Genomic DNA, 10,133 nt, shown 5'->3' on the forward strand with positions numbered 1-10,133 from the left:
GACCATGAAAGGAGGAAGGAGGAAGAACTCAGACTTAGTGACTCAGGGAGTAAGTTCCCCTTTCAGTCCTCCTCCCAGGTACCCTCTAACCGGGATGCTGTACATAGATAACCACCTTGAGTGATTTACTCTGTCCTGGAGCCTCAGTTTCCCCTGCATCACGGCTTTAACAGCACCACATTCCTTGAGCCCAGGGAGCCCTTAACAAGCATGCTATCCTTGCAGACCTCTGGCATCCACTTTCCTTCTCCCATTGGTCTCACCCATACTGCTCCCGTGCTGAGCAGGGCCTCCTAAGGGGCTTCTCAGGGCAAGGGGCAGGGTCATGAAGCAGCCCAGCAGATGGCAGCTGGGGGGACAGAAGAGGTTGCGCCAGGAGCCGGCGTGGCCCGTCACTTGCCTCCTGCTCCCACGTGGACTGCCATCCTGAAGCTCCAGCTCAGCCCTTTTCTTTAAATAAAAAGAATGACATCATCCTCGTGCTTAGCTGCTGAGCTAGAGGGAGGCGATCTGAGATACTGTGGAGGGAAAGCATGAGATGCTGGGGGTGGGGGTGGGGAAGCCAAGGGGCAGATGAAGGACAGATGCCAAGTCCCCTCTGGGGACACGTGTGTGTGTGTGTGTGTGTGTGTGTGTGTGTGTGTCCTGGAGTCCACCCACGTGTATGTGTTGGAAAACTGCAGAATCACAAAATGTTAGAGCAGAGATGGAACTTCATGGTACTGCTAGAAAAGCAGAGGCTCACAGACAATGTGGGGAGTTAGATCTAAACAAAGCTCTTCATCTTTTTTTTTTTTTTTTTGCGGTATGCGGGCCTCCCACTGTTGTGGCCTCTCCCATTGCGGAGCACAGGCTCCGGACGCGCAGGCTCAGCGGCCACGGCTCACGGCTCACGGCTCACGGCTCACGGGCCCAGCCGCTCCGCGGCATGTGGGATCTTCCTGGACCGGGGCACGAACCCATGTCCCCTGCATCGGCAGGCGGACTCTCAACCACTGCGCCACCAGGGAAGCCCCTCTCTTCATGTTTCTGAGTCTCAGTTTTCTCATCTGTAAAACGGGGGTAACAATGGTGTTGGCCTTGCAGCATTTTATGTGAAAGGATTGGAAGAGATAACGGATGTAAGTGGCACCTAGTAGGGGTGCAAATAAATGGTGGCTATTGTGAATATGATTGGGCAGAAGCAATGCTGGCAGCAAGAGAGCACTGGGCTGGCATCAGGGGCCTCCCCTGGGCTCAGCCCAACCCTTCCTAGCAGGGTCTGGGCCTGGGCTCTGCCAGGTCGGGGGTGCGTGGTCCTCACCATCTCTTCAGGCTCGCCTGCCAGCAGCTCCCCTCTGGTCCCAGGGCAGGGTGGGTGGGTGGGGGGTGCCTGGGAACTGCCTCTGCTCTCCCCCCTCAGGGTAAAGCTCTGGATCCTTCTGTGGAGGCTCTGGGTTCTGTTTTCCCTGAGTGTCTGTGAGGGCTCCCCTCAGTGTTAGCTCCCGCTCCCGCAGCTCCTCCCCCCCTTGGCTGACAGCTCCTGTCCGCTCTCAGGGTCCCTTTCCTCTCCCTCCCCCACTCTCACAATTACCTTCCTTTTGCTCATCTTGCTTCCGTCTCCCCTCCTCAGTCCCTCTCCCTCTCCCTCTCCGTCTCCCTATTTCTGTCTCTCCTTGTCCTTGTCTCTGATGTCTGGGTCTAACCAGTCTCTCGCCCTGCCTCTCCTGCCCTGTTTTCCTGTCCCATCCCCATCTCTGATAGGAACTTTCCCCCAGTCTCTGTCTACAGCCTCTATGTCTTTCTCCATCTTACAGTGTATTTTTTCTGCTCCGTAAAAGGTAAGTCCCAGCCTTGAGCAAAATCTCGAGAGGACGGGTCCAGGCCAGTTATCCAGAAGGAAAGGGCCCCCCAGCCCTCCTCCCCCACCCGGTGTGGGGTGCAGCCCTGGCTTTCTGTACTTCCTGAGCACCGGTGCGTGTGGGCCGAGGGCAGAAGGCCCATCTTGCCTGTCATCTGGAGAGACGTGTGTGCAAAATGTTAGCTCTATGGCTCTGATTCAGCTCCCGGGTGGCTGGCTGTGGAACACGATGATGGAAGCGGGCGATGGGGACCCAGAAAAGGGAGCTGGGCTGGAGCTGGATCTCTGGAACTTTGGCAGAGGACCTGGGGCTTTCTAGAGGAGACTCTGGGCGGGACAATGGAGGGCTTGGGTGGGGGTCGTGGCCCCATTGGATGCAACGACGTGGCCTAGATGTGAAGAGGGTTCAGTGAAGGGCTGGGGTGGGAGGACGGGACATTGGTTGGCTGTGAAGAAGGAGCCCCTGGGGGGGGAGGAGCCTGGGGTGGGGGGAGTGATGGGACACAGGAGAGGATTCAAGGGACAATGAATGTGAGTGGAGCGGTTATAGGAGGGGTCAGAAGTAGGCATTAAATGAAACAAGAGGCATGGATGTGGTGAAAGGCCATGGGATGAGCCTCCTAGGGCCCTCCATCTGCTTGCCCCTCTCCTTTCTCCCCACTTGCACCTCATGCAGCCCTCTCTCTCCCCTCACTCACTTTGCTGCTTCCAGCCCTCACCTCTCAGTTCCTAGGCTTCCCCATCTCCACTCTCCCTCTGCAGCTGTGAGTTGCTAACAGCCTTTCCTACTTAGGACATCACCCCTGTAGATCCCCACATCTGTAAGGGGTGGGCTGGTCCTGCAGGTGGCAGACTGTATTTCAGGGCTGACCCTGCAGAGAGCTGTCTGTCTGCCTGTCTACCTGTCTGCCTGGTCCAGAAAGAAGAGCCCCAGTTCCCACTTGCCCCAGTCTGGAGGAATCAGCGGTTCTCACCTGAGAAGGCGCCGGTGGCGTAGCTCCTAGGCCTGGGCTCTGTGAGCCAGATGTGCTTCTGCTGAGGATCACAGCAGAGACGGAGTTTCCAGCACATTCTCGTCAGCACTGCTAGAATCCTGATGTGTGCTCAGGGCCCGTGTGTGTCCAGGACACAACCAGCACATACAGTCAAGGCCAAAGTCACCTACTGTGTCCCCCACCCCCACCCCTGCCCCCAGGACTTTCAGCCCAGGTCTGTATCTACAGGGGCCTGGAGGGGGCCACCCTACCCGGTGTGGGGGAGAAGGGGCCAATTTCAAAATATAGCATGATAACCATAGGAATGTTGGCAGAGGCCATCACTTATTCAGAGCTTGCTCAGTGCTAGTCTGTGGCGAGGCTCTGTGCATTTATATTAAAATCCTCATAGCTACGAGGTGGACATTATTTTTACCCCCAGTTCCCAGAGAAAGAAACAGGCTCACGTTAAGCTACCTGCTTGGTTCATACCAGGGCCTGCTTGCCTCCACGGATTATGCTCTGAACCCCTGCGGACCCGGGGCAGCCCTCACAGGCGATTCCCTGCTGTGGGACCCTGGGAGGTGTGAGTGGCAGATGGGAGGACCGCTAACTACCGTTCCAGGGGGACCCACTCATTTGGGGTTGCAGCTGTGGGAGGAGCCGGGGGCTCATGGTTCCTCCCTCAAGGTCGGGGACAGCCTTCCGGAACCAAAGAAGCCCCTCCAGTCCCTCGTGGGCCTGAAGATTCCCCCACCCCCACGCCCCGCCTGCGCCCCCCACCAACACCCTCGGAAAGCCGTTAATTGGTTACACTTGTAGCCAGTGTGGGTGGGAGTGACCTAAATTTAGGCGACGCGCCTGGGCTGTGGATGGGAACATGCGCTGGGAGTGAGGGGCTCTCCAGGATCCACACCTGCCTTATTGGCCCTGCCTTATGAGCAGCAGGACCCCTGGCCAGAATGTGGAGGTACAGAAAGACCCTCCCCCACGTCTCTGTGTGGGTGCACTGGGCTGCTGTGTGCGCCGGTGGGCGCGTGACGATGGCAGCTCCCACCCGGCAGAGCCCAGAGCCCAGAGCCGTGAACAGAAGGGGCGAGCTGCCGGCAGCTTTAAATAGCTCCTCGCTGTATCGCGCTTGCCGAAGCCCCACCCCCCAAGTCTGGCTGCCCCAGGGAGGGGCTGCTCGAGCCCCAGAAATGAGGCCAAGACAGAGGGACTCAACACCCCCCAACTCAGAAACACCCGCCAGTCGTGGAAACACCTGCCAAAGAACACCTGTTCATCACTGTACCTGAGAGGCACATCCCAGTTTTTTCTTGAGTAGGGGATCCGGGAAATCTCGCGAGGGACTGTGAGTGGTCAGGAGACGGGCTCTGCCTGGGCCTGCATCTTGGCTGCAAGGATGCCGCAGACAGGTCTTCATTAAGGTCCTGCCTGGAGGGGGATGCTCTGGTTCAGGTATGGGCCCAGCCTCTCTGACTCTGAGAAGAAGCCCACCTCCCCCTGTTCCTAAGAGCAGTCAGCGGCAATCTGCTTGGTCATCAGCTCGCCTCCTCACCTTGGCCTTCATCTGTCTATGCACAGACACTGATGACCTGACCCTGCGACTTTATCCCTCATCACTCTCCTCAATCCACTCACCTCACTAAAGGCATCAGACCTTCTTTCTGCTCCAGCTCATTCCCACCTCAGGGCCTTTGCGTTTGCTCTTCCCTCTGCCCAAATGATCTGAGAAATAAGTTTGGAGTTTATTAGTCAGGGAGCTTGACTGGTGGTAGGAGCATTCTAGACAGCGGGAACAGCATGTGCAAATGTCCTGTGCCCAAAGAGATGCTAGCAAATGGGAGGGACTGAAGGGAGACACAGGGGGCCATGTGGTGTGAAATGAGGCTGCAGAAGTGGGCAGTGGCCACACGGTGCAGGACCCTGTAGACCACATTATGGCCTTTTCTCTTTATCTGGTGTCCTCAAAGGGTTTTAAATCACATGATCATATTTGCATCTTGAAAAGATTACTCTGGCTGTCTGTGAAATAAAGATTTGCAAGTTATGACAAAAAGATTCAGAAATCATATTAGAAGAGGGATGGCAAATTTATGCCATACTTGTCAGAATTGCCCATTCTCATACCCAAAGCAGACAGCGCTAGTCAATTACAGCAGTGGTTCTCAAAGTGGTTCTCAGACCAGCAGCTGTTAGCGTCACCTGGGAATTGGTTAGAAATGCAAATTATCAGACCTCACACCAGACCCGTTGTATGGGAAACTCTGGGGGTGGAAGCGAGCAATCTGTGTTTTAATAAGCCCTCCAGGTGATTCTGATGCAGGCTGAAATTTGAGAACCACTGAACTATAATGCTCTTTCCTCTAAGCCCCATGCAGCATCAAAAACCTCAACACGCACCCTAAGCAGTCACTAGCCATCAGTCCCAGAGCCACAGTGAGGCTAGTTACACAGAGCGCTGGACTGTGGACTACTCAGAGGAGGCTGCACAGACCCGGCTCTGGAACTCAAGAAGCTGAGATCCTGGCAAAGCCCTAAATGCAGGCAAGCAGTCAAGTGTGCCAGGAAAAGAGCACTGGACACAGAGTCTGGAGATCTGGCCTCAAGCCCCTGCTCAGCCTCTGCCGGGTGGCGGCACAGGCAAGCCTCCCTGTCTCAGTTTCCTGGTGTGCATTAAAGACAGTAGCTCTGAGCAGCGGCCCCTTCTCCTGCAGCCTGAAGCCAGAGTGAAGCAGAATTTATGTGTGTCCCCGGGGAAAGGCCCTATAAAGGTGCCTCCCCACTGCGGCCGGCAGGGAGTGGGGAGGTGGCAGAGACATCGCCCATGGCTTCCAAGAGGCAGCGCATGACTCAGCCCTGGGAAGGAGGCATCCATCACCCTGGGCAGTGGCAAGGGGAGAGAACCAGGGAGGGACGGCGTGGGAGTGAGGGAGCGAAGGAAGGAGGAGGCCGAGCTCTTAGCCCCTTGGCAGCTCCACTGCTTTCTCGGGCCTTGGAACCGTGAACAGACGGGGACTCAGCCCAGAGCGGGGAACCTGAGTAGGAAGGAGAGTGGGATGAGGGTTGAGGGGGTCAAATTCTCTGAAATCACACAGGATACAGAAAGTGTGGTCCTGAACTGCTTACGAACCTTGAGATTAATTTCAAAAATTCCTCCCCCAGACGACTTCTCGGGCTTCTTCTCAGCTCAAGTGCCACTTTAGCAGAGAGGTCTTCCCAGATCAGCCATCTGTCCCGCACCTTCCCATCACCTTTTCATTGTCCTCAGAGCTCCACCACTCTTTGGGATCACTGTATTCTTTTGTGTCCTGGCTAACGGTCACCTCCCCACCTCCTCCTGGGATGGAAGCTGCCCGAGGGCAGGGGTCTCCCCGTCTTGCTCGCGGCTCTCCCACTGGGGCTAGAACAGCGCAGAACCACAACTTACTGTGTGCTAGGAACTGTTTTAGATGATTTACATACATTATTTCATCATGTGCCAATTTTTGAAATAGGCAATATAATTACTTCTCATTTTTCAGATGGAAACACTACAGACAGAAAGATAAGTGAGTTGCTCAAAGATCACACAGCTAGGAAGTGGTAGAGCCCCTGTTTGGACCCAAGTCTGACTTCAGAGCTCAGAATATTTGTAATGTTGGAGCAAGGGGGCTGTTGGAAACATTGCGGGCTGGGAGGAGGGATGGACCAAACCTCCCAAGTTACTGATAAGGAAACGTTAGTGCAGAACAGGGAGGTTCCTTCTGAAGCTGGAGTTACTTAATTTAGGATTTCTAAAGGGAAGTCCTGCTTTACACAGCTGCTGTCCAACTTCTGGAATTTGTTACCCCCAAGGGGTCTGCACAAGCTGAAAATAGAAAGGAGTTCAGAAAGGGTTGCATGAAATTAATGGATGATGGGTCCCCAGTGGTAATTAAAGGAAGTGAGAGCTGCTGGGGGTTTGGGCTTAGACATTTGAGGTCAGCATCCCTGCTGGGGACTGCTATGGTCTCCCCCAAATGGGTCCCAGGTGCTCCAGCAGAGAGCGGCAGGCTGGGAAGCGAGGGGGAGGTACATGATCTCAACTTCCCAGCCCACTCTGGCAGGATTTGGCTGCCTGGTCAACTGCCCCCCTCCCCCCCCTCCCCAGGCCCAGCTGAGCTGTTCCCGCCGGTGTCCTGGCTTGCTGACTCACTCACCAGCCCAGGTTGGGTAATTTGCATATGTTCTGGCTTTCTGAGTACCTATTTTCTTTTCTACCTTTTTTTTTTTTAAGAAAAAGCTATTTTTGCAAGGTCTTCGTTACTTCCTAATTATTCATACTCCTTCCATTTATTTGTCTTGTTAAATACAAAACCCAACAAGCAGCTCACTTTATTTGTTTCAGATTCCTAGTGAATTTCATGCCCACACCCCTTCCTTCAGGTAAGCCTAGGGTGGGAGGGGGCCCCATGCCCCCTCCTCCCTGAGCCTCAGGCATCCCCACTCCCTAGAGACCTCCCTCCATCCAGCCCCCTAAAGACCGTTTTGGTAACACCACCCTCACTGTTCTGCTGTCTTGACCACTCGTCTCTCTTTCTCTTCCCTCCTCCACCCACAGTATCTCCCTTCTCTGCTCTTCTCCCTCCTCTTCCCTCCCTCACTTCCTTCAGTCTGCCCAGCCTCCCTCGGCTTCCCCCTCCTTCCCCACGCACACCCCCCATCATAACCCTCCTCTCCCCCTCCCCTCCCCTCCCCTCCCCCTGCAATACCCTCACATCCCAGAGCCACCCTCAGAGAACCCAGGGTCGCTCTCACCCCACCCTGCCTCCCACTCCCCCTTCCTGAAATATCACCCACAAGCCAAAACTGTGCTGAGTTGCCGGCTGCTCCGGCAGGTGGGTGCTGTGGCTCTCGGCTGAGAGCCAATCATTCGCTCCCCCAGCCTTGCATAGTACTCCTTAAATTGCTTAATCCCTGAAAAGTCACTTCCTCAAAGCCCAACAGCAGTGGCTCACGGAGGGGTGGGGTGGAGACAGGTCCCTGGGATTCCCAGTCCCCGGTCTAGCGGGGCCAGGACATGGTTCCCTTTGAGCCACGTTGCAGGGGGTCAGAGCTGAGGCCAGCAACCTGTACACATGTGTGTACACGTGGCCACGTGCCCACACAGCAGCACGTGTATCCACCTGACACACCTCTACACACTCTGTACATTAGAGCAGGCCATCTCACCCTTAGGTACACCAGGATCACCTAGAAAGCTTATCAGAGTGCTACGGTCCACCTCCAGGTTTGAGATCCAGAAGGTCTGGGGTGGGGCCTGAGAATGTGCATTTCAAGCAAACGCCAGGTACTGCTAATGCTGCTGGTACGGGTACCGCTCTTTGAGAACCACTGCCCTAGAAATGTCCACACGTGCACACAGGAGTGTTCACATTCATGCACAGAAGCTTTTGTAAAACAGCACGAGTGAGGCGGCTGGGGAGAACTGGAGCTGAGCGTGGGGATTACTCAGCCCAAGAACACAGATTCCCAGTATCATTCTCTCTCACCGTCTCTGCCTCTTGCTGTTTCTCCATCGCTCTCTGCGTTTCTGTGCATCTCTTTCTCAGTCCCTCTGGCCTCCCTGCAGCCTCCTAGCCCTGGCGAGGTCGTGCAGCTCCAGGTGGCTTCCCAGCAGCCCTGCACGCAGGAGCTCATCCATCCCCATCAACCTGGCGGGTGAGTGACAGGCAGGTGAGAGGAGAAGATTACAGAAGAGCAGGCTCAGCTCCCGCTAACAGGGAGCTCGCTCACCATGAGAACACAGACAATTATTCCCTCTGTTCTGGGGGATAATCATTAATGCCACAGGAAATTCTAAACAAGCGATTAAATCATTACTGGGGAAGGTGCAGCGAGCCTGTGCCACCTTTAAGCCTCCTTTGTGCTGTTGGTCTAGGGAAGGCTTACCTAGGAGGTAAGAAGCAGGGAGACAGGCATTGCCCCCACCCCTGAAGCGTCACCAGCAGCCAGTGTGGCAGGGGCCAGCCCCAGAGCCACCTTCCCCCTCTGAGCTGCACACCCAGCTCCTGTCGCCAGAACCCCTCCCGACCCACCCACAGTGGAGGCTCCGTTCCGGCAGCTCTTCATGATCTCGTGCCTTCTAAAACCTTGCCCAGCTGAGGCGTCTATTCATTCAATGGACAAATATTTACTGAGCACCTACTATGTGCCAGGCAGTATTCTAGGGCCTGCGGAGATACTGGTCAACAAGACAGATGAGGGCCCTGTCCTCATGGAGCTCACAGTCGACTGGGGAAGGCACGTAATCAGAATGCGATAAATAGCCAAGAAAATAACCACAAATCGTGGCAAGTGCTCAGCAGGATCCCGGGTGTTTCGAGTGGAGGACCTCCTTGGAGGCAGGATCTTGGAGGCCACACACACTTTCACAGGCAGGCCTCCCTTGGGTCGCCTGGCAGTCTATGCCCATCTCCTGGGCCTGCAGATCATGTCTTATGTGAACATCTGCAATGTCTGAGCAGCCCTCTTCCTGCCCCGAGTCCCCAGCATGCTATCTTGGGAAAGGTAATGAGTCTCTATCACAGCTACTGTTTTTTAGCACTTACTACGTGCCAGGCATTGCGCTAAGCAATTTGTGGTCATTACATCACTTCGTCCGCAGAACAGTAATAACGTTATGAAGCAGGTGTTTTTAATCCCCATTTTACAGACCAGGAAGTGGAGACCCGGAACATTTGTGCCATTTGGTCAAGTCGCATAGTCAGTGAGCGGGTGGTTGAATTGAACTCTGCCTGAGCCCTGAGCGGAGGCATTTAATCCCCACCTCATCCTACCTCCCAGGAGAAACATGAGAGGTCTGTGTGGGCTTTGCAGGAGGATTGATTTCAGGGCTGAGAGACCTCCCAGCCTGGGGTCCCTGTGGAGATGGGGCTACAGCGGGCTAGTCACTAGTTATGAAAATGTACCAAGAAGGGCTGTCCTCCCTCTAAGTCTCCAAAAGGCAGCCCAGAGGGGAAGCAGCGATGGCCAGCTGCAGGATCCCCTTTGCTCAGGGACCCTCGGACAGTCCCCTTTGGCTGCCCCAGCACAGAGGTCTCTGTAGAACCCAGAGAGACCATGGACCCTACCTCCCCAGCTGTGCCCCCAGGCCCCTACAGCCTTGGGAGTCCTCCCTACGCCCCCGGCTCCCCGCCCCACAAGTGGTCCTGCATGTGCTCCACCTCCCGCCCCTGGGGCCAGGCCACATTCCCCAGGACAGCCAGAGGCAGAGAGGACCACTAATCGGCTGGTGCTTGGGAGGCCATGGTGAATTATTCACGCGGATTCTGTGAATTATTCAAGTTGTTATT

General features: G+C 55.4%; 1 long non-coding RNA gene across 1 annotated transcript; it reads right to left on the reverse strand.

The window, feature by feature from the left end:
- Positions 1–636: 636 nt before the first annotated feature.
- LOC137220821 (uncharacterized) lies at positions 637–8,434 on the reverse strand. Its single transcript, XR_010941806.1, has 5 exons — positions 8,331–8,434; positions 4,459–4,545; positions 4,109–4,251; positions 2,815–2,875; positions 637–1,049 (listed from the first exon to the last, which is right to left on the reverse strand). It is a non-coding gene; the product is annotated as an uncharacterized lncRNA (long non-coding RNA).
- Between the last annotated feature and the right edge of the window lie 1,699 nt (positions 8,435–10,133).

This window comes from Pseudorca crassidens, chromosome 3, assembly GCF_039906515.1.
Source record: "Pseudorca crassidens isolate mPseCra1 chromosome 3, mPseCra1.hap1, whole genome shotgun sequence".
NCBI lineage: Eukaryota > Metazoa > Chordata > Mammalia > Artiodactyla > Delphinidae > Pseudorca > Pseudorca crassidens.